Here is a 23,714-nt window from a genome sequence, read left to right on the forward strand (position 1 = left end):
GTAAATTTTACATTATTTCCAAGTTAAAGGTTTTAAAAAGTAGATAAGGTTAATACCTTCTATACAAAACAGAATACATTCTGTGTGATTCCACTTATACAAAACCCAGAAACTGGAGAAATTAAAACTATTTTTAGGCATGCATCATTTAGGTAGTAAAACTATAAAGAAAAGAAAGGAAAGGAATGTGGTAATCGGTATCTGGGGTACATAATCCCATAATAGGAAAGTGGTTACCTTTGGCAGGGAGGGAGGAGATCGCATAGGAAAAGCGGAATGCTGGGGGCTTTGGAGTTCTAGGACATTCTATTTTGTATCCTAAGTAAAGATTACATGGGTATTTGTTTTCTAACTATTAAGCTGAATAATTATATTTCATGAGACATCTGTGTGTGTGTGTTTTAAGGACAGAAGGGAGAAAAAGAGGGATAGAAGAAGGGAAAGAGAGAGGGATGGAGGAAGAAAGAAAGGGAAAGAAGGAGGAAAGACATCCAGGTACAATGTATTACCTGCCTTTATACTCCAGTTTATGGCTATTGTGCTCTATTCTAGTCGTCCTTGCAAGGCTAAGAAGAAAACTGCCCCAAACCTTATTTGAGAACAAAATCCCATTATTGCTCCCAGCTCTCAGACTTAAGGCACACTAGACCTTCAGAGCTGACATATGTCAGGGATCCCTAGTGCTGTTCCTTTAACTACAAGAGCAGGGTGCAAGAACTGTAAGGTTCAGCTGAAGATCTGGAGATAGTTCTGGGCAAGAGGTAGACAAAGGTGTCAAAAGGAGAAGGCAAGAAACTGGCAACAGTCCAAGTCAGAACTCCTACAGCATAACTGTTTACAGCCTCTCTTTGCCCATGACAGCAGCCTTGAGGGAATGCTGTACGGCTGCTTGATGCTGCAAATACATCCCTGGGCTGTGTGGCCACATCTCCAGCCTCAGTCCAGCATCTTTGGAGTCCCCACCAGCATGGGGAGTTCCTGAGAATAGCACAACCATTTTGATAGTTCTTTTCCCAATTCCCAGTATAGTCTGTGGTATATGCATACTCATATATATTGGCTGAGTAGTGAATTGAATGAATGAGTGAATGAATGAATGATTCATTCATCAATCAACTTCTCTAACATTTTCTACTCCCTCTCCCAACAGGTAGCAAAATGACTGAATAATTGGCTAAATGATATTACAAACCCTTCAGCAATCATTGTAGATTTTCAACAGCTTTGGGTGATTCAAATGAGATCATGTGTGTGAAACATTATATATAAATGTTAATATATAAAAGTTTGTAGATGAAATATTATATATAAATGTTAATTCTTCTTTTAGTTTAGAGTTCCATATAGAAGACAGGCTCATTTATCATTCTCTTCCTTATGCCTGTCAGGGTGTCCAACACATACTTGATACACAATTAATCTTTATCAAAAGAATGAAAATCCCATTTCCTAAAGTGATTTCAATTTTTAAAGAATATTTTAATATATATATGAGAGAAAAAGAAATTTTAGAGAAAGTAAGAGAGAAATATATTTAAACAAAACAACTTGCTGATTGTTTCCCCTGAAAAATCACTCCAAACCCCAAATATCCAGCTCTTAAATGCAATTCTTAGAGAAATAAAGAGGACGAGAAGAAAACAGTAGATTTTACAATTTGGAGACCTGAATTATACCTGGAACCAAATTAGCTTTCACCTAGCCTACCCAGACTTGATTTCCTCAATATAGATAGGTCTACTGGTTTTGATTTCTTGGGTTCCTTATTTAGCTGTTGGAAACACTTTATCATTAGATCAATAACTTCTTTGAAGGTTATTAAAATATTCTAGTTGAAACTTCCGGGAAGATGGCCAAGTAGAGTAGCTTAAGATTAGCCCTGCTCCACAGAAAACTTAGAAAAGGGACAGCAGGGCAACTGAGGCAGCAATTCAGGAGTACGGCTGACCCGGGAGAGCCTTCAGCACCGCATGTGGCAGCCTGTTGCAGAGGCCGAGGAACTGAGAGGAAGAAAGCTGGGGCCTGGTGCAGATGTGCAGAGCCACGGAGCCCACGGGAGTGTACGGATGAGAGCCGGGGACTAGAAAGTAAGCCAGGCTATGTTCCTTGGGTGCACTACCCTCATCAGCACAGCCCCATGACCGGCGACTCACCCCACACCCCACACCCCCAAACCCTGTCACCAGCTCCCATTCCCTGCACTCCAGGCACCACCACGCCATCAGAGCTCAGTTCACATACCTACCCCACACCCCCACTCCCAGTGCAGCCCAACCCACCTCTCCTGCACCCCTCCTGAGCACTACCTCCCCCTCGCTGTTCCCTGAAGGCTGTTGCCAATGGATCAAGCCTGCGGACATTAATCTCCACGCTACCCAATCCCCCACCACTGCCCATAGTGTCACACAGCCTCACGCCACCCACTTGAGCTCTACGCATCAGTTTACACACTCCTATGCGCATGCATGGGCATGGGCTCCCAATCATGTCATTCAGCTTTGGGAACTGCACTTTACAGCAGTGCTAGAACTGCGCATGCACACAGCTCTCAGTCACACTTCCCAGCTCTGAGAGAGTCCTGACCTGCTCAGCGAGGTCACAATTGCCCCCAATTCATGAAGATATAACATCAACCTTCTGCCACAGCTCTATGCATGTGCCTTAGACAAGTGCACACCAGGGTTACACACCCCCACATCGGTGCACCCACAGCTACATCCTCTCTGGCTGCTGGGCACCCACATTCACAAGCATCAGCATGACATCCCCGACCTGCACCTGTACCTGCCCTGAAACAAATCACCATACCGAGTGCCCTACTCCCTGCTGTACAACCATCCTGAAAACACAAGGCCTTAGACTACTGAAAAAAATCCACTCCCAAAGTAAATCAATCAAGATGTTTACATGCCACATGAAGACAGCAGAACCTCACTAAGCATATCACAATGCAGACAGATATAACCCTGCCTAATGACCAAATCAAAATGTCAGAGGAGACACAGATGTTGGAACAACTAATTATAGATGTTCATACAACTCTACTTAATAAACTAAGTGGGATAGCAAATGAAATAAAGGAGATCAAGAAAATAGTAGAAGAGCATAAAGAGGAATTTGAAAGAATAAATAGAAAAATAGCAGCTATCACAGAGATTAAAGAATCTGTTGATTAAATAAATAATATACTAGAGGCACACAACACCAGATTTGAAGAGACAGAAGAAAAAATAAGTAATATAGAGGACAGGATAACTGAGTTTGAAGACACAAAACAGCAAATGGCAAAAAAGATGAAAAAAATTGAATTGGATCTCAGAGAAATGATAGACAAAACAAAGCACACAAAAATAAGAATCATTGGTGTCCCAGAAAGAGAAGAGAGGAGTATAGGGCTAGGAAAAATAGTTTAGGATACAATGGAGGAAAACTTCCCAATCCTCTTAAAGTACATAAATATACAAGTCAAAGAGGCCCAATGAACTCCCAACAGAATAAAATCAAATAGGCCTTCCCCAAGGCACATACTAATCAGTTTGTCAAATGTTGAAGAGAAGCAGAAAATCCTGAAAGCAGCAAGAGAAAAACAATCAACTACATACAAGGAAAACCAAATAAGACTGAGTTCAGACTACTCAACTAGCACCCTAGAGGCAAGAAGGCAGTGGTAAGATATATTCAATATCCTGAAAGAGAAAGACTTCCAGCCAAGAATTCTGTACCCAGCCAAATTGTCCTTCAAAACTGAGGGTGAGATTAAAGTTTTAACAGACAAATATTGCTAATATTTTATTGAGAATTTTTGTATCATTGTTCATTAGGGAGATTGGCCTTTAGTTTTCCTTCCCCACCGCATCTTTACCTGGTTTTGGTATTAAAATGATATTAGCTTCATTAAGTAAGTTAGGTAGAGTTCCTTTTTCCTCAACTTTTCTGCCAGCTGAAAAAAAAAGACAGGAGAGGAAAGTCTAGAGGAGGGCACAGAATTGAAGAATACCACTAAGGGTAATTTAAATATAAAGAGAAAAAGGGAAAAGAATATGTAGATGTGACAAGTAAAATTAGAAAGATAAGATGGTAGAATCAGAAACGCCTTTTCAGTAATACCTTTGAATGTTAATGGACTAAATTTACCAATTAAAAGATATAGATTGACAGAATGGAATAAGAAACATAATTCAGTGATATGCTGCTTATAAGAAACTCATCTTAGACACACGGACACAAATAGATTGAGAGTGAAAGGATGGAAAAGGTTTTCCACGTAAGTTGTAACTTGCAGGAGTAGCTATACTAATATCGGACAAAATAAACTTTAAATGTAAAGACATCATAAGAGAAAAAGAAGGACACTATATACTAATTAAAGGGTCAATTCACTGAGAAGATAAAATAATCATAAATGTTTATGCTCCCAATCAAGGAGCTCCAAAGTACATGAGAGACATTGGCAATACTGAAGGGAGCAATAGATGTTTCAACAATAATAGTGGCAGACGTCAATACATCACTGTCCTCTATAGATGGAACAACCAGACAGATGATCAACTAGGAAGCAGAGAAGCTAAATAACTTGAGAAATGAATTAGACCTAACAGACATATATAGGTCATTGCACCCCAAAGCACAAGGATATACATTCTTCTGTAGTGTTCATGGGAACATTCTCCAGGATAGATCATATGCTGGGGCATAAAATAGGTCATTATACATTTAAAAACATTGAAATTATTCACAGCACTTTCTCTGATCACAATGAGGTGAAGCTGGATCTCAATTACCACCAAAGAATGAAAACATTCACAAATATAGGGAGATTAAATAACACACTCTTAAACAACCAGTGGGTCAAAGAAGAAATTGCTAGAGAAATCAGTAACTATCTGGAGATGAATGAAAATGAGAATACAATTTATCAGAACTTATGGGATGCGGCAAAAGCTATACTGAGAGGGATATTTATTGCCCTAAGTGACTATATTAAAAAATAAGAAAGAGCAAAAATTGAGGACTTAACAGCATAACTGGAGAAACTTGAAAAAGAATAGCAAACTAACCCCAAGGCAAATAGAAGAAAATAAATAACAAAGATTAAAACAGAGATAAATGAATGGGAGAACAAAAGAACAATAGAGTCAACAAAACCAAAAGTTGATTCTGGAGAAAATCAATAAAATTGATGGGCCACTAACAAGACTGACAAACAAAAAAGAGAGAGAACGCAAATAAACAAAATCAGAAATGAGAAGGGGTGCATTACCACAGACCCTGAAGAAATAAAAGAAATCATAAGAAGATATTATGAACAATTACACCCCAACAAACTGGACAACTTAGATGAAATGGACAAATTGCTGGAGACACACAAACAAGCTACACTGACTCAGTGTAGAAGTTCTCATCAAATCAATCACAAGCAAAGAGATTCAATCAGTCATCAAAAATCTTCCTGCAAAGAAAAGCCCAAGGCCAGATGACTTCATGGGGGGGAATTTTATCAAATATTCCAAAAAGAACTACACCAATCCTGCACAAACTTTCCAAAAAATTTGAGGGAAAAGGAACTCTACCTAACTCATTTCATGAAGCTAATATCATTTTAATACCAAAACCAGGTAAAGATGCGGTGGGGAAGGAAAACTAAAGGCCAATCTCCCTAATGAACAATGATACAAAAATTCTCAATAAAATATTAGCAAATTGAATCCAACAACACATTAAAAGAATTATACACCAAGACTAAGTGGGTTTATACGAGGAATGCCAGGCTGGTTCAACACAAAAAAATCAATTAATGTAATACAGCACATTAACAATTTGAAAGGGAAAAATCACATGATCATCTCAATTGATGCTGAAAAAGCATTCATCAAAAGTCAGCATCCTTTTTTGATAAAAACACTCCAAAAGATAGGAATCAAAGGTAACTACCTCAATATGATAAAGGGAATATATGAAAAATGATAGCCAGCATTGTACTCAATGGAGAGAGACAGAAAGCATTCCCCCTAAGATCAGGAACAAGGCAAGGATGCCCACTGTCACCACTCTTATTCAACATTGTGCTAGAAGTTCTAGCTAGAACAAGGTAGGACAAAGAAATAAAAGACATCCAAATTGGAAAGGAAGAAGTAAAACTCTCATTATTTGCAGATGATATGATACTATACTTGGCAGATCCTGAGAAATCTACAGCAAAGTTACTTGAGCTAATAAACAAATTCAGCAAGGTGGTGGGATATAAAATTAATGTGCAAAAATTAGTAACATTTCTATACACAAGAAATGATCTAGCTGAGGAGTCAGTTAAGGAAAAAATTCCATTCAAAATAGCAACAAAAAGAATCAAATACTTAGGAATGAACTTAACTAGGGACATAAAGGACTTGTACACAGAAAACTATATAACATGGCTAAAAGATATCAGAGGAGATCTAAATAGGTGGAAAGACATTTCCTGCCCATGGATAGGTGGGCTAAATATAGTTAAGATGCCAATTCTCATCAAATTGATCTGCAGATTCAACACAGTACCAATGAAAATTCCAACTACCTACTTTGAAGATTTGGGAAAGCTAATTACTATATTCATCTGGAAGGGAAAGAGACCCCGAATAGCTGAAAGCATCCTAAAAAAGAAGAACAAAGTGGGAGGATTAACACTCCCTGCCTTTAAAACTTATTATAAAGCCACAGTGGTCAAAACAGCATGGTGCTGGCACAAAGATAGAAGTATTGACCAATGGAATAGAATTGAGAGTGCAGAAATAGACCGTCAAATCTATGGTTGACTGATTTTTGACAAGACCCCTACATTCTCTGAACTAGGACAAAATAGTCTTTTCAATAATTGGTCATTGGAAGAACTGTATATCAATAGCCAAGAGAATGAAAGATCCTACACAAAAATTAACTGAAAGTGGATCAAACACCTAAGTGTAAGAACTAGTACTATAAAGCTTCTAGAAGAAAATGTAGGGAAACATCTTCAAGACCTAGTAATGGGAGGTAGTGTCCTAAACTTTACACCCAAAGCACAAGCAACAAAATAAAAAATAGATAAATGGGAACTCCTCAAAATCAAATGTTTCTGCACTTCAAAAGACTTTGTCAAAAAAGTGAAGAGGCAGCCAGCTCAATGGGAGAAAATATTTGGAAATCACATATCAGACAAAGGTTTGATTTCCGGTATATACAAAGAAATCACACAACTCAAAAACAAAAGAACAAACAACCCAATTATAAAATGGGCTAAAGATATGAATTGGCATTTTTCTGAAGAGCAAATACAAATGGCTCAAAAACACATGAAGAGACGCTCAGTCTCATTGGCTATAATGGAAGTGCAGATCAAGACTACAATGAGATACCATCTCATATCTATAAGGATGGCTGCTATTAAACAAGCAGGAATTGGGACACTTATGCACTGCTGGTGGGACTGTACAATGGTGCAGCCACTATGGAAGACTGTTTGGCAGTTCCTTAGGAAACTAAATATCGAGTTGCCCTATGACCCAGCAATAGCACTGCTTGGTGTATTTCCAGAAGAGCTGAAAGCAACGACACAAACAAACATTGCACACCAATGTTTATAGCAGCATTATTCACAATCACCAAAAGATGGAAACAAACCAAATGCCCATCAACAGTGGGTCATAAAATGTGGTACAGACATATGATGGAATATTATGCAGCAGTGAAACAAAATGACATGTTGAAACACATGACAAGATGGATGAGCCTTGATGACATAATGCCGAGTGAAATTAGCCAGACACAAAAGGATAGATACTGTATGATTCCACTTTTATGACCAGCATAAAGATATAATCAGAGGCTTATAATATAGAATACAGGGGACTTAGAGATACATAGAAGCTAGAGATAGGTGAACCATTAGCTAATGAGGTTGAACTCCAACGTAAGGAAATAGATAGGAGTGAAGGTGGTTCTCTAGTGGGTCTAGAAGTAATATTACCATATTGAAGATGAACAAGATTGAAGGAGGCTGTATAGACCTACCTGTCCCATTGATTCGCGCTAGAAATGTAAGTTAGTTCTCACAAGAATTACTTCAAAGATATGATTCTTGTACAAAGAGTGTTTAAGTTCAGGGTATAGGGGGAAAACTGCTATTGCATGCTATGAGCTATGCTTGAAAGGAAACCATCAGCACTACCACAGCAACAGCAGAGGTAAATAATGGGGGGAGGGGCAAGAGTTAAGAGGAGGTTTAGATTTCCTATTTGGCAGTGTTGTGTTTATTGGTTTTCTCTCTCTTGGGAACAATGAAATTATCTAAAAGTGAGAATGTTGATGGACTGTGGACTTTGGGCCCTATACATGATGCAGGTGGCTGAAGGATGCACTGAGGGAGAAGTAGATTGGCAAACAATGGAGTATACTTATGAATGAAGTTTGTGCTGCTACACAAAGGAATAAAGTCGTGAGGCATGCAACAATGTGAATGAATATGTGGGACATTTAGTGAGATAAAATAAGCCAGAAACAAAAGAACAGCACTGATATGGTCACCTTTAGAAAATGCTTATAAGAAAACAGTGGTCTAGATTGTAAGCTTTTAGAGCAGACACATTAAGTCTAGAGTGGTGATTACTATTTCTGGATTTTGAGAGACTGTTTTATACATATAACCTGATATTTAGAGATATGAATGAAGCCAAACATGTTGGGGTTAAAATAATTCAGAACATAGGGGTAAGGAAGAAGTTGTCTATATTTTAGAACCACACATACTCTTTGAGACCAATGGAAAAAAAGTTTATTTGGTATGAAACTGGCAATTTCTGTAGTACATAATCTAATTCAACCTATCTGTATAGTTCATTTGAACAATTGACACACAGGGAACACAAAACAAGAAAGAGGTCCTTTAATCCTTTATAGATTATTGTAATGCATGTATACACCCAGAGTATATTAAGCAGATAATCAAAAAGTATTGGCAAAGTCCCCTGTGGGATGGGAGAAAGACTATGGAAATATTAAACCTTACCGTCAGGAAATCTACTGATACTGTGTCAAACTTTAGGGAAGCCCTAATCAAAAGGCCATGCCCTTGATCATGAGGCTACTCTTGTGAATCTTATGTAGGTAGCAGAGAAGCTTAGACTACCAATAGGCATGCCTAAGAGTTACTTCTGGAGGACCTCTTTTGTTGCTCAGATGTGGCCTCAATCTCTCTAAGCCCAACTCTGCAAGTGAAATCATTGCCCTCCCTCCTACATGGGACATGGTATCAGGAGTGAAAATCTCCCTGGTGATGTGGGAGATGACTCTCAGGGATGCATCCAGACCTGGCACCATGGGATCAACGATTCCATCCTAACCAAAAGGGGGAATGGAAGTATAATTAATGAAGTATCAGTGGCAGAGAGAGTTCAAATAGAGTGGAGAGGCTACTCTTAAGGTTGCTCTTACACAAGCTTCGGTAGACCTTGCTACCTATCATAACCTGCCAACTTTAACCAGGACCATTCTAGCCAATCCTAAAGAACACCTAGGGCAATATATAAGATTCCACAAGGGTTTCAGGCACTAAAGTAACTTTCCAGAAACCTACAACCTCCAGATGGGTCCCCTGGTCCAGATAAGTCCTGAAACCTAGCCCAGCCTCTCCAGAATATCAGATACTTCCATCTTCCTACCCCATATTAGTGGCAGACCCTTCCAATATGAAAAATTTAGGATTGCCATAGCCCAAACACTGCTAAAGAGAGGGATGGAAAGATCAAAGGTGATGATGGAGTTATACGTAGTAGATAGGATTTAACAAATGAATATGAATGCTGAATCATTGAATTGATATCTCTTTTAGTCTTGAGCATTTTTGGGCAGCTAGAAGTTAAAACCTAAAATTGTGAAATTGTAATCCCTGTCAAACTCTGAAATATATTCTACAACTAATTGTGGTGCTGTGCTTTGAAATTTATAGCTTTTTTGTATATATGCTATTTTTCACTAAAAAAGAAGGAAAAAGTGTTGATTGTGATGATAGAAAAATATTTAAGCCCTTTCACCTCCTATGTTCTGAAGCAGCTAGTAGGAAAAATGTGAGAGGATTGTATGGTAACCCATGATAAACTCTGGGATCTGTCCTGTAACTACTTGTTGAAGAGTGCTTTGAAAACGATTGCTTTTCTTTGCTTTGTATATATGTTATACTATACAATAAAGAAAGCTTAAGATAAAATTAAAAATTGAGATACAACTACACACTGTTTAGACTGTTTAAAATTACCCATTGGGCAGGCCACGGTGGCTCAGCAGGCATGAATGCTTGCCTGCCATGCCAGAGGACCCGGGTTTGATTCCCGGTGCCTGCCCATGTTAAAAAAAAAAAAAAAAAAAAAAATTACCCATTGATTTCTATAGGGGTTATCTGAATGTTTGTCTTTGTCAGAACTCAGAACTGTATTCTATAAAGGCATTTTATATGTATAATTTATACCCCAGTAAAAACTAAAAGAGGTTTACAATATATATATTCTAGCTGAAAATTAGCTTTCCTTGAAAAACAGATTAAAGATAAGAATCATTTCTTTGAAGCTTGTCTAGGAAACCTACCACTGTCCACAGGAAGTCTGTGCTCTCTCTACCATATAAAAGAAGAATCTTGTAGAAAGATTTGTCATGATTTGCAGATTTGGATATACAGGACTTGTCACCAGAGCACACTGATGATGCATGATTAACTTATAATTCAAGAGTGAGTCCTGTCATATTAACATTCACAATATAAAAAAGGCTCAGTTCTTAAGATAACAAGAGATAGAAGAAACTGGACTATTTCTGAAAACTGCTGACTGATCAGCTCTGCAAACAGAACTAATGAAGAAAGAGGTTCAAAGAAATCAAGGGAGGACTCATATTTTAATTTGTGCAAGTGCACATAGAAACCATGAAATTAATCTGTTCTGCATTGGGTGGTGCCCAAAGCCCTAAAAATTTAAGTAATGTATGGCCAATATTTCTCTAAACTACACAAACACAGCAAACAGTTGGATGACAGGTATTCTATTTACTGACTAGTTTGGGTAATATTTCCTGCCTTCAGTTTAAAGTAATAATGATCGGCTTTTCTTAAGATACAATCTTCCCTACAAGGAAAAGAGATATATTTGTTCTGGTCCTAAAAATACCTCCATATTCAATCAGGCCAAATAGTAGACTATTGGTTAATATGAAATTCTACTCTTATGGGGCTGCCGTCTTCCATTTCCTTGAAGCACACTGATTTTAAGCCCCTGGAAACCCACATATTTTATTCTGAATGGTCTTCTTGGATACTACTTAAAAAAATCTTGAAAATCTTTTTAGAAAAACATCTCATGAAGTGTCATTTATTTGTGCATTTCCAATGTCAAATGCTCTAAGGAAACTGATAAAATTTTAGGCAATGAGATATGATTCAGAATCCTAAATTTTAAAAAAAACATTTTTCAAAGAAACAATGCTTCTATAGTTATTATGTGCCCTAGGTAAATTTGCTCAGCTTTGACTAGTCTTTTCTATTATGCATTCTGCTTCACGCCCATTCCAAAACTCAGAACAACTGAGCCCTAATCTCATTACTGACCTAAAGAAATTGAGTCCCTACCTACCATAACTTGCCAAACCTCAACCAAAACCATTCCTACCAATCCTAAAGAACATCTAGGATGTTACATAAGATTCTACAAAGGCTCCATGCACTAGGGCAACTTTCCAGAAACCTACAACCTCCAGATGGGTCCCTGGACCAGATAAGTCCTGAAACGCAAGGGGTCAGCCTCTCCAGAATATCAACTAGTTCAATCTCCCTATCCCATATTATCAACAGCCCCTTCCAACATGAAAAAGCTAGAAAGGACTAGGAAAAAACCCTAAAGAGTAGGAGAAAGATTGAAGGTGATGATGGAGTTATACAGAGAAGGTAGGGTTTAACAAATGAGTATGACTGCTGAATCACTGTATTGATATTTCTTTTAGTCTCCGGCATCTTAGAACAGCTAGAAGTAAAAACTTAAAATTCTGGAATTATATTGTAACCCATACCAAACTCTTAAAATCTTTTCTACAACTAGTTGTTGCAATGTACTTTGAAATGTATCACTTTTTTGTATACATGTTATTTTTCACACAAAAAAATTTTAAAAACCCACAGCACCAGTATCTCCATATTTATATCAGAATATGCCAACTTCTTTTTCTCATCCCTGCATATTTTGTTCTTTGAGTTGTTTTGTAGCCATACTATGTAAAAGTAGAGCTCCCATGCATCAGCAGAAACAGATAAAATAATTATCTGTTAAATCTCATTTTACTTTAGATAAAAGACTTAAGAGAAAAAAAGAAAGAAATTGAGCCCCAGAATGTTTGTAGATATAAAGCACTGGTCCTGCCTCCAACTGTCACGTGGCCACCAACCTCCTCTCCTCACTCCAGTCTTTTAGAGGGGTATCCGAAGGGGCACATTACTTCAAAGGAGCAGTGTGTCTAGCGTCCGAGTACTGAAAGTCGGCCCCCTGGAGTCCCAGTTCCGATTCCACATCTAGCATTTAGCATCGCCTTGGGAACCTGCCCAATCTTCTGGCATCTTGCTTTTCCAATGAAAACAGCGGCTGTGAAAATAAACCACATTATTTTCTCATGGACATCGTAAAGATAGTTTTAAACTCTATCACAGTAGGACTTATTATATCAGTGCAATATCTTCTGATTTCAGTCATATTGTTTCCTAAAAAACATAAACACATGGTCCATTTTTCAGCCAAGCATAATAATGATGATGATAATAATACTTATCATTTACTAAGCCTCTAAAATGTCAAGCAGTAAACCGATGCTTCTAAAAAACATGATCTGAATTTATCATCACAAATATAGGGTTCAACCAGGTATTATCACCATCTACTTTTTACATATGAGGAACCTGAGACTCCAAAAAGTCAAGTGACTTTCCCAAGACTATAGAACTGACTACTGTGTAGACAGGATTCAAAATCCAGGTCCATAGGACTCAAATTACAGTTATTTCTACTAGATCAGGATTATTAAAATACTCCAGTAGAATTATAATTTATGAAGCACTTGGTTTTTGAAAGCTAAAAATTACTGGGTTAGCTTAACAATGTAAATTAATGATTGAAAATAGTGAAGTTAGTAGTATACTTATTTGGTATATGTGGCTAAGTTCATATGGTCGATAAAAAAATAGCTGACTAAGTTTATCAAGGAGATCAGTTCAGTCAGGCAAAATTAGACAACTCAGTTGAGAAATCAGTCAAATTTTGTATGCTCTTTATTTTACATTTTGCAACTCAAAACTATAATCAACTGAAAATTTCATTCCCCAGTGAGTCATATGAGTCGAAAGGATACACTCACAACTAGGGGTCCTGAATTTCTCATGTGCTCAAAGGTGGTACTATATTGAAGTGGCATGGGGGTGAGGCAGGGAGGTCTGAAGATTATTTTCAGTATTTCAAAGAGCTTAACAGATATCAAATATGTCTCCCAAAGAAGGTAGAACCGGCTAATCTAAATAATCCCACACCTAAACTTTTCCCCAGGATTATTTCAACTCAATACAATAATAGTGATGATGTCATCTAATCGGAAAGACTGGTTGGGAGTTGCATTTGTCTTTGATGAATTAAAATACTGCAAAAAATATGCTTACTTAATGTCAGAAAGGTATACAGGCCAAGATGTTCATGCTTTGGCAATATTGTTGTAATAGTACAATAAGGGAGAAACAAGAAGCTCATCAATAAAGGAATGACTGAATAAACGATAGCTTATTCATATAATAGAATGCTATACAACTACAAAGAGGAAGGAATAGATACATTTCAAGATATATAATAGAGTTAAAAAAAACTTTCAACAACATGTGTGGATACTGTGTGCCTTCTCCCACCTGGGATCAAAAGCTGTAGAGAGATATGTACATATATGGACAGAAATTAACATATTCTCTACATGCCTTCTAAGTGCATTAATAGTGGGAAAAAAAGGAGAGAGAATCCACACTACTGACAGTGGCCACTGCCCGAAAAGGAAGAGGGTGGGAGCAGATAAATAAGGTCTTGCACCTTTAGTCTAGACTTTTACACCATTTGAATTTTGGACACTGAGCAACGATTGTTTTAAAATGTTTTTAATTCTTTAATAAATGTAAGGGGGCTTTTCGTTTTCCAAATTTTCCCAAACATGGAGTGAGTGTGGAAATGAAAAGGAAAGAGGTCCTTGGTGGTGAAATCTGTGTGACTTGCTAGGGGAGCCCCAAACCTTCCCATGTACATAACGCACACATCCTCTCTACCTGGGAATGAGTGGTTCTTGACGTATTTATAAAGGGCGCTCTGTTTCTCACCACCAGAAATCTGTACGATGCAGTGAGTCTTTTCTGCAAATCTGAAAATACCGCCAGCTGGTAGCTAAGCAGTGTAAACAACTAGGAGGGACCAACATGAAGTCCCTGGAGGGACCCGGCACCTTCCTGCAACTTGGAAGAAAAAAAAATTTGACTCCTAATTGGAAACAGGAATTCCTGTGCCTGAAAGGGAAGCTGCTGTGTAAGGCTACGCTGTGAGCACAGGGCGAGCTCTGCTGTTCCCACTAAAGGAAACATGGATTGGACCCTGCTCCGTCAGCAGGGCCATGGGACAACTTGATGTCTGCCCAGTTCCACCCTCTGGCACAACAGCTGAGCCCATTATATGAACCAGGAAGTCCCTAATGGAGGACCTGGTGCATGCCAGGAGCACCCGCATAGCTCTGCCGAATGGTGACAAATCCCTCTAAGGGCTGAGATATGGTCTTCACATGCTTTGCAAAATGCACCTCTTGGAATATTCCTGTGTGGCTGCTTCAGAGCAGGTTCAAAATGAGTCCAAGCTGCATGCTAAGTATCCGGGCAGGAAGAGGGGACTTAGCAGGGCCTCCTCTCCCTCCTGTCTCAGATTCAATCCAAGTCTTTTATTTCAAGTTTTCTTAGCTTTCATTGGAATGGTCTAACCATCCTCTTATCATTATGCTCTCTCAGCCTGTGTTTTGCCAGAGTGAGACAAGTATGAGAGTATGCCAATATTAAAGTATTCATTTAGGGTGGGCAGACTCCATTAAATAAAGGACATGGGGTGATAGGAAAGAGACAAAATTGAGGAAGGAGAAAAGAAGTATACAAGTACATGGAGCAAAGCTTTTTAACAGTTTTGCTGAGACCCACACCTCCCTGCTTGAGGTTGTGGTTAGGCTATACCCTGTGCCTTTCTTCTCCTTCTCTGATAAGGCAGGGATAATGAGGCCAGGACAGGCAGGTGTTGGATGGAGCAGTAGGTGTGTGTGGCAATGAAAAGGAATCAGACATATGGAAGTCAGCACCAGCTTGTGCAGAGAGAACAAATGGAGATACCCATCAAAAGGAACTCTTCCAAGGGAAAAAAAGAAACCAAGCAACAAAAACTCTGCAAGAAAAATGGCATAAAGCTGGGTTGAGCATCTTAAAAGCCATAAACAAAAAGACATACCAGTTTACTTTATTTGTTCTCAGAATTGTGCCCTTTCATCATCTTAAATGGCAGATATAAAGAAAGAGCCTCTCTAAAAGCATAGAACGAAAAAAGAAAGACGTATCCTTATCAGGCTTTCCTTTTCCTTTTGAAACACTTAGATGGAGATTAGAAGCAAAAGGTTGTCCACTACAAACAGGGGGTTTGGCAGGGAGGGATGGAATTGGGGTAGCCCCCAGATGGCTGCCAATTTCACCATGAAAGAGCACAACCACGGTGGACCCTGGCCCTGATACTCCAGACCCAGCCTCAGTTCCCCCACCCTCTATGGCCCCCAACAGCATGCATTCCATGTGAGGATCCATCCTTCTTTCCACCTGTCACCTTCCTGAAGCCTCAGACTTGATCACTCTCTTCATGAACCAAAAGCCCACCTTGACCTGCACCCTGGAGCCCGCCTCTGCTCACCCCTGGATTTTAATGACCATTTTCCTGCAAATGACTTTCAATTTACAGTCCCAGTTCTGAATGTTCAGTCTGAAGACCTGGCCAACGCATCAAGTATCCTGGAAAATCTTGATTCAGAAATCCTGGATTTCATTCGATCACTTACTTTTTATCATTTATTATCTGACTCTTTCACTGGAAAGCAAGTTTTATGTTGACCTAGAGTTTATCCTGGACATCTCCATAGCCTCAGTGCCTAGAGATGTGCTATCCAGAGTTGTAACTTCAAGCCACGCACAGCTGTGCTGAGCTCTTGAATGGTGGCTAGTCCAAATTGAAGATGCACTGTCAATGCAAATGCCACTGAATTTCAAACATTCTGTAGAAAAAAAGGAACATAAAATATCCTTTAATAATTTTTATATTAACTGCATGTTGAAATGATACTATTTTGGATATATTATATCAAGTAAAATATATCACTTAGACTTTACATGTATCTTTTAATTTTTTTAATGTGGCCACTTGAAAATTAAAAATTTCTAATTGGCCTGCCTTTGATTTCTATTGGGCACCATTGGCCTAGACTATTGCCTGGGGCACACTGTAGGTGCCTAATATTTAGTAGATAATTAAATAAACAAATGCACAAACCAGTAAACACTGGGGCTCATTGTGCTCAGCATTCAAACTTGCTGAGCCTCTTTTTTTTATTTTTGCTCTTTAAAGTAAGAATTAAAATATCTATCTCACAGGACCTTGTTGTAAAGATGAAATGAGATAGTGTTGACCAAACTTTAACATATTACCCAAAGATATGTTATTTTTATTCAAAGTTTGTCAAATGCTTGAAGAATGAGACATCCAGTGTAATTGAATAATCCCCTAATTATTAAGACATTCCCAGTATCAGAACATGCAACCACTGAGAACTACTGTGAAAAAGGAGAGATTAATGCTGTGAAAGTACACTCATTATCAATCTTACACAGTCAGAAAGCACAACCTTCAGCAGAAAATAAGGGGCTTGCCGAAATGATGATGGGAAAACTAGATTTCTTTGACAGCTTAGTGAAAACATAGATATTTAATTGTTTTGCATTCTAGATTTAGGCTTCCGTGGGGTGTTTCCCCTTTGGAGTAATTAACCATCCTGACGGGTAAAGTACATTTTACATGTCAAATAGACAATGGATTCAAATAGAAAAAGAAGGTGGGACATTGAATGAAAAGAAGGTAAAATTAATTCAAGAAGAGACAAACCAGCCTAGGAAACTCTTTTAACCAATGCTTTCCTGAAAGTTTGTCAGTAATGCCCTTATTCTCAACTCTCAGTAACACAATCAAAATGCACAATTTCAGGGGGGAAATCAGAACCAACAACCCAGCTTATTTCCTTGTCAAGGATCAGACTTTTCAAAATGTTAGTGTTTAAGATGGATGAAATTTGCCTCATTTGCAATCCAGTAAAAATTATATATAGTTAAGGAAAAGGTGCCTATTGATCTCGTTTCATGCTCCAAATTTAATCAAATGAACCACATTTTTAAGCACTCTCACATTCAAGCTTCTTTAAATGTACCTTTTATTAGGAAGTCTGGGTTTTGTTGTTGAGATGGAAGACTGTTCTTTTATTTTTTTCACAAAAGCAGACCCTCTCAGTTACTCAATATTCACTATACAGTAAAGCAGTGGTTCTCAACTGAGGATGATTTTGCACCCCGCCTCCCAGGAGATGTGTGGCAATGTCTGGAGACATTTTTCATCGTCACGTGGGGTAAGGGTGCTCCTGGCATCTGATGAGTAGAGGCCAGAGATGCTGCTAAACATCCTACAATGCACAGGACAGCTCTGGCCAACGAAGAATTCTCTGGCCCAAAATACCAACAATGCTGCAGTTGAGAAACCCTGTACCAAAGAGATCAGGTGCTTATGAACTGTTTCAGGAATTTTTGTAAGTGCTTTGTGCTGTACTTAGTAGAATAGATAATCAAGTTGGACACATTCTTGATGGCCTGCAGCCACTATAAATACATGATTATAAGTCTAAAGGAGGATAAACATTGTCCTTGCAGTAAATGCGATAAAATATTATAGAACAACTTAGGGATAGATACTAAATTAGTTTACAAGAAGTGATCAAGGAAAAGAACAGGCTGATGATGCACTTGATATAACTGAGTTTGTAAAAATGAAAAGTTTCCCCTGATGAACTTTACTCCGCATTAACTCACTAAGCCCCTGATATGTAAGAGGGCTATGCTAGGGACTGAAAGACATAAGAGCAGAGGATTCCATTGTCAACATCAGAGAATTTACCATAGAAATATCTCTGGAATAAAAGAAAACCTAAGAGGCATTGCACCTTAGAAAATAAGGGTCTAATCACCTTGTTAGTCAAGATGTAGTGGAGAGGCTGGAGGGAACTGCCTGAAAATGTAGAGCTGTGTTCCAGTAGCCATGTTTCTTGAAGATGATTGTATAATGATATAGCTTTCACAATGTGACTGTGTGATTGTGAAAACCTTGTGTCTGATGCTCCTTTTATCTACCTTATCAACAGACGAGTAAAGCATATGGAATAGAGATGAAAAATAGGGGCAACAAATGTTAAAATAAATTTAGATTGAAAAGCTGGTGATCGATGAGGGGGATGGGGAGGGAGTATGGTATGTATGAATTTTTTTCTGTTTTTTTTTAATTTCTTTTTCTGAATAGATGCAAATGCTCCAAGAAATGATCATGATGATGAATATGCAACTACATGATGATATTGTGAATTACTGATTATATATGTAGAACAAATGATCAAAAGTTAGGAATGTTTGCGTATGTCTGGTGTTTTTTTGATATTTAAAAAAAAATTTTAAATTGAAAGAAAAGAAAGTAAGGGTCTAGGCTTTGGACGCATCAAAGGACAAGCCTGGGTTTGAATCAAGACTTGCCCTGGGGTATGTGTCTAATCCCTCTCAGCCTCAGATTTCTCATCCATAAAATGGGGAAAATAACACCCACTTGGGGAAATGATTGTGAGGATTATGTGTGATTACGCATGCAAATTAGCCTGGTGCCTATGGCTATGGCACAGCTGTTACTCAATAAGCAAGAGTTGCCTTGTTTCTTAATTCCCCTATAGGTGTTTTCTTCTAGATTACTTAAGTGATCCTTATTACAGGAGATGTAAGGGAAGGTTTCTTGGAGGCCTTATGGAATCCTTGTCTTGTTTTGTTTTTAAGAAAGCTAACTTGAAACAAAACAGCAACAGCGACAACAAAATCTTAACTCCAAAAAGCTGTTTTAAAATAAAGAAGTAGTAGAGGGATATGGAAACCAACTTCAGAAAAACTGACGTCAAACCTTAGAAGACTTAGAAGGCTGTAAGTGATGAAATATTCCTAGTTGGAAGGAGCAGTACCCAAGAACACAGTATAATTTATGTGATTTCAATAAAATAAGACATGACCTAGAATTTGAGAAAGAACCTGCTCTCTATACTAAGTCGAAATCAAGAACTGTTTGCAGATGTTTTCCAATCAAAATTCATCTGTAAAAATCTTATAGGATCTATATTACAACTCCTGAAAGTTCCACGAGTTTGAAGCATCGACTGAGAAACTAGTAAAAGGTATAAATTTTTGCACTGCATACATTTTAAAACTTCCCACAAAAGTCATTACTTTCTATGCAGCTGACATCAACCACAGACTTCTGTGGTCCTCTACATTTCCCAAGTATTTTCTTATCAATTTTTAATTTTGTTGCCATCCTATGAAATAAACAGGACAAGTACTAATAGCCCCATTTATCAGTGAATAAACAGAGACAAAGCCTTTTTTCCACTAGGCTTTGCAATTAATTGGTGGCAAGATTGTCCTTAACGCCTTGACTCTCCCTCTTCAGCCTTCTTTCCATAACAGATGCTCACACTCTTCCTTGCCACCTACATAATTCAATCTAACAAGTATTTTTGAGCATCTATTCAACAAAGATAAGTAATATGCAATCTTTGCCTCAACCACCTATGATATACACAATTCTGTTATGTACATATATAATTATAGCATGGAGTAATATGAAATAAGAAAAGTACAAGAAACATGCCCTGTGAATTAAAAGAAGGGAGAGATCACATCAGGTAGGAGAAATCGGGAAACTCTGGAGATGGTGTGTGAGCCAGTACTGATGTGTGAGTGGCATTTGATAGAAGGACATGCAGAGAAAGGAGATTTACAGAGGAAGAAGAGACCAGAATCCTTGCATGTGTTTTCAAGGATCAGAGAGGGAAAATATGGCTGAAGCACAAAGTACAACATCCCTATGAGAGGTGAGATGTTAACTGGGAAAGTTAGATTGATGTCACATTGTAGAAATATTTGACTCTCTGTGAGGGATTTGTATTTAATTCCATAAATACACAAACACTGCAGAAACTTCATAAAATAGAGCCAGAATTTCTACAATACTCTTAGCAGTGGGCCAGTCCTTGTCACTATCCCCCTGAGTATAGCTCTCATATATTGGTCATCCCTGGTAGTCTCAGTAAAGGTATTTAGAATAAGCCATTTTTTTAATGAACAAATGAGCTAAGAAGGCAATCATGGAAAGGAAGGAGATAGATAAGAGAAATAATGTGGGAATTAAACCAATAGTGTTTGGCCCAGATACACTAGATAGGAAGCAGTAGAAAGAGTAGGCGTGACTTTGAGGTTTTGCCTCAGGATAACTGGGAGAGTGGTGAGTATCAAAAATAGGCAAGTTAAGAAATAGAGCTGATTCGGGGTAGAAAATGATGAGAGTTGATAGAGCATCAACAGGGTATAAAGTTAGTTGAGAAGCTGCATTTCTATCTTCTGGCACTGGATCGACTAGAAACATTGTAGAGCATATTGCATATTCTCTCAATGAAGAAAAAGTGTGTATAACAATGCTACTTTGATGAAAAGGGGAGGTTTTAAAGACCATGACAATTAATTACCTGTGACAATAATGGAAGAGGAACAATATATATTGGGTTACTGACTCAGGAAATCTGTAATTTATCTTTATACAATCCCTACCTTTAAATAGCAGCTACATGGTTACAAGTATTGTATACAATCCCTACACTTAAAGAGTTCACAGACTAGCAGAAGGAACTAGCACACAAAGTGCTATGGAAGAAGCATAACCACACAGCTAGAAGCATAGCATCTCGTGCATATCAAGAGACTTTATCAATGAATGAATGAGTGAATGAAGTGAGTGAGTGAATAAATGTGTTGGGTCAGCAAAGCCTACAAAATGCAAAACTGTTCTGTGCATTTACATTCGATATATTCCATATCAACCATATTACTTAAAAATATCTCTAAACAAATGAGGTGGATACATAAGAAGTATTTATTCATTCTCGACTTTCGGAGAAGATGGCGGCTTAGTAAGATGCACGGGTCTTAGTTCCTCCTCCAGAAAAGCAACTAAAGAAACAGAAACAATACGAAACAGCTCCCGGAGTCACGACAGAGACCAAAAAGACAGCGTACCCCATTCTGGAACAGCTGAACGGGCAGGGAGAATCTGCTGCGGTGAGATACCCAAGGGGCGCGCGTTTTCCCGGCCGGGGCGGCTGGCGACTGGGGTCCCCTCCACGCACGTGGCTCCCCGGTCTGACTGGGATCGTTGGATAGTGGGGCCCTCCTGTCACGCTTGGCGTTTCGGGCCAGCTGGGCAATTAGGACCGGCACTCTCCCAAGCCGGGGTGGCCAGCGACCCCCGCCTCCACGCGCGGTTTCCCGGGCCGACTGCCGTGCAGACAGACGAGCGCCACGAGCGCCACCTACTGGGCAGGAAAAGAAAAACAGAGCCCAGAGATTTCACAGAAAAAGCTTTCAACCAGCTGGGTCCCACACCCAGGGAAATCTGATCAAATGCCCAGACACCAGCAGAAAATAATGGATGACGCTCGGAAAATTGAAGATATGGCCCAGTCAAAGGAACAAACCAATAGTTCAAATGAGATACAGGAGCTGAGACAACTAATGCTGAATATACGAGCAGAAATGGAAAAACTCTTCAAAAACCAAATCAATAAATTGAGGGAGGACATGAAGAAGACATGGGCTGAACAAAAAGAAGAAATAGAAAGTCTGAAAAAACAAATCACAGAACTTATGGGAGTGAAGGACAAAGAAGAAAAAATGGAAAAAACAATGGATACCTACAATGGTAGATCTAAAGAGACAGAAGCTACAATTAGTGAACTGGAGGATGGAACATCTGAATTCCAAAAAGAAACAGAAACTATAGGGAAAAGAATGGAAAAACTTGAGCAGGGGATCAGGGAACTCAAGGACAATATGAACCGCACAAATATACGTGTTGTGGGTATCCCAGAAGGAGAAGAGAAGGGAAAAGGAGGAGAAAAACTAATGGAAGAAATTATCACTGAAAATTTCCCAACTCTTATGAAAGACCTAAATTTGCAGATCCAAGAAGTGCAGCGCACCCCAAAGAGAATAGACCCAAATAGGCGTTCTCCAAGACACTTACTAGTTAGAATGTCAGAGGTCAAAGAGAAAGAGAGGATCTTGAAAGCAGCAAGAGAAAAACAATCTGTCACATACAAGGGAAACCCAATAAGACTATGTGTAGATTTCTCAGCAGAAACCATGGAAGCTAGAAGACAGTGGGATGATATATTTAAATTACTAAAAGAGAAAAACTGCCAACCAAGACTCCTATATCCAGCAAAATTGTCCTTCAAAAATGAAGGAGAGATTAAAACATTTATAGACAAAAAGTCACTGAGAGAATTTGTGACCAAGAGACCAGCTCTGCAAGAAATACTAAAGGGAGCACTAGAGTCAGATATGAAGAGACAGAAGAGAGAGGTATGGAGTAAAGTGTAGAAAGAAGGAAAATCAGATATGATATATATAATACAAAAGCCAAAATGGTAGAGGAAAATATTATCCAAACAGTAATAATACTAAAAGTTAATGGACTGAATTTCCCAATCAAAAGACATAGAATGGCAGAATGGATTACGACCCAGCAATATCACTGCTAGGTATCTACTCAAAGGACTTAAGGGCAAAGACACAGACGGACATTTGCACACCAGTGTTTATAGCAGCATTATCTACAATTGCAAAGAGATGAAAACAGCCAAAATGTTCATCAACAGACGAGTGGCTAAACAAACTGTGGCGTATACCTACGATGGAATATTATGCAGCTTTAAGACAGACTAAACTTATGAAGCATGTAATAACATGGATGGACCTAGAGAACATTATGCTGAGTGAGTCTAGCCCAAAACTAAAGGACAAATACTGTAAGGTCCCACTGATGTGAACCGACATTCGAGAATCAGCTTGGAATATATCATTGGTAACAGAGACCAGCAGGAGTTAGAAACAGGGTAAGATAATGGGTAATTGGAGCTGAAGGGATACAGACTGTGCAACAGGACTAGATACAAAAACTCAAAAATGGACAGCACAATAATACCTAAGTGTAATGTAACTAGGTTGGAACACTGAATGAAGCTGCACCTGAAATATGGTTTTTTGTTTGTTTGTTTGTGTGTTTGTATCTTTTGTTTTTGTTTTTTTCTTTTTCCTTCATATATATATATATATTATTAGTATTATTATTTTAATTCTCTTCTCTATATTAACATTCTATATTTTTTCTGCTGTTTTGCTAGTTCTTTTCCTAAATCGATGCAAATGTACTAAGAAATGATGATCATACATCTATGTG

The 23,714-nt window shown here is 38.4% G+C and overlaps 1 long non-coding RNA gene across 3 annotated transcripts in view; it reads right to left on the minus strand.

Moving 5' to 3' along the window:
• Positions 1-12,378: 12,378 nt before the first annotated feature.
• LOC143676576 (uncharacterized) overlaps positions 12,379-23,714 on the minus strand; it is a 45,718-nt gene continuing 34,382 nt past the window's right edge. For all 3 annotated transcript variants that reach the window (XR_013172199.1, XR_013172198.1, XR_013172195.1), the window contains 2 exons: positions 16,135-16,347; positions 12,379-12,626 (listed from right to left, as the gene is read on the minus strand). This is a non-coding gene — a long non-coding RNA (uncharacterized LOC143676576). The remainder of the gene's footprint in view (positions 12,627-16,134; positions 16,348-23,714) is intronic.

This window comes from Tamandua tetradactyla, chromosome 3, assembly GCF_023851605.1.
Source record: "Tamandua tetradactyla isolate mTamTet1 chromosome 3, mTamTet1.pri, whole genome shotgun sequence".
NCBI lineage: Eukaryota > Metazoa > Chordata > Mammalia > Pilosa > Myrmecophagidae > Tamandua > Tamandua tetradactyla.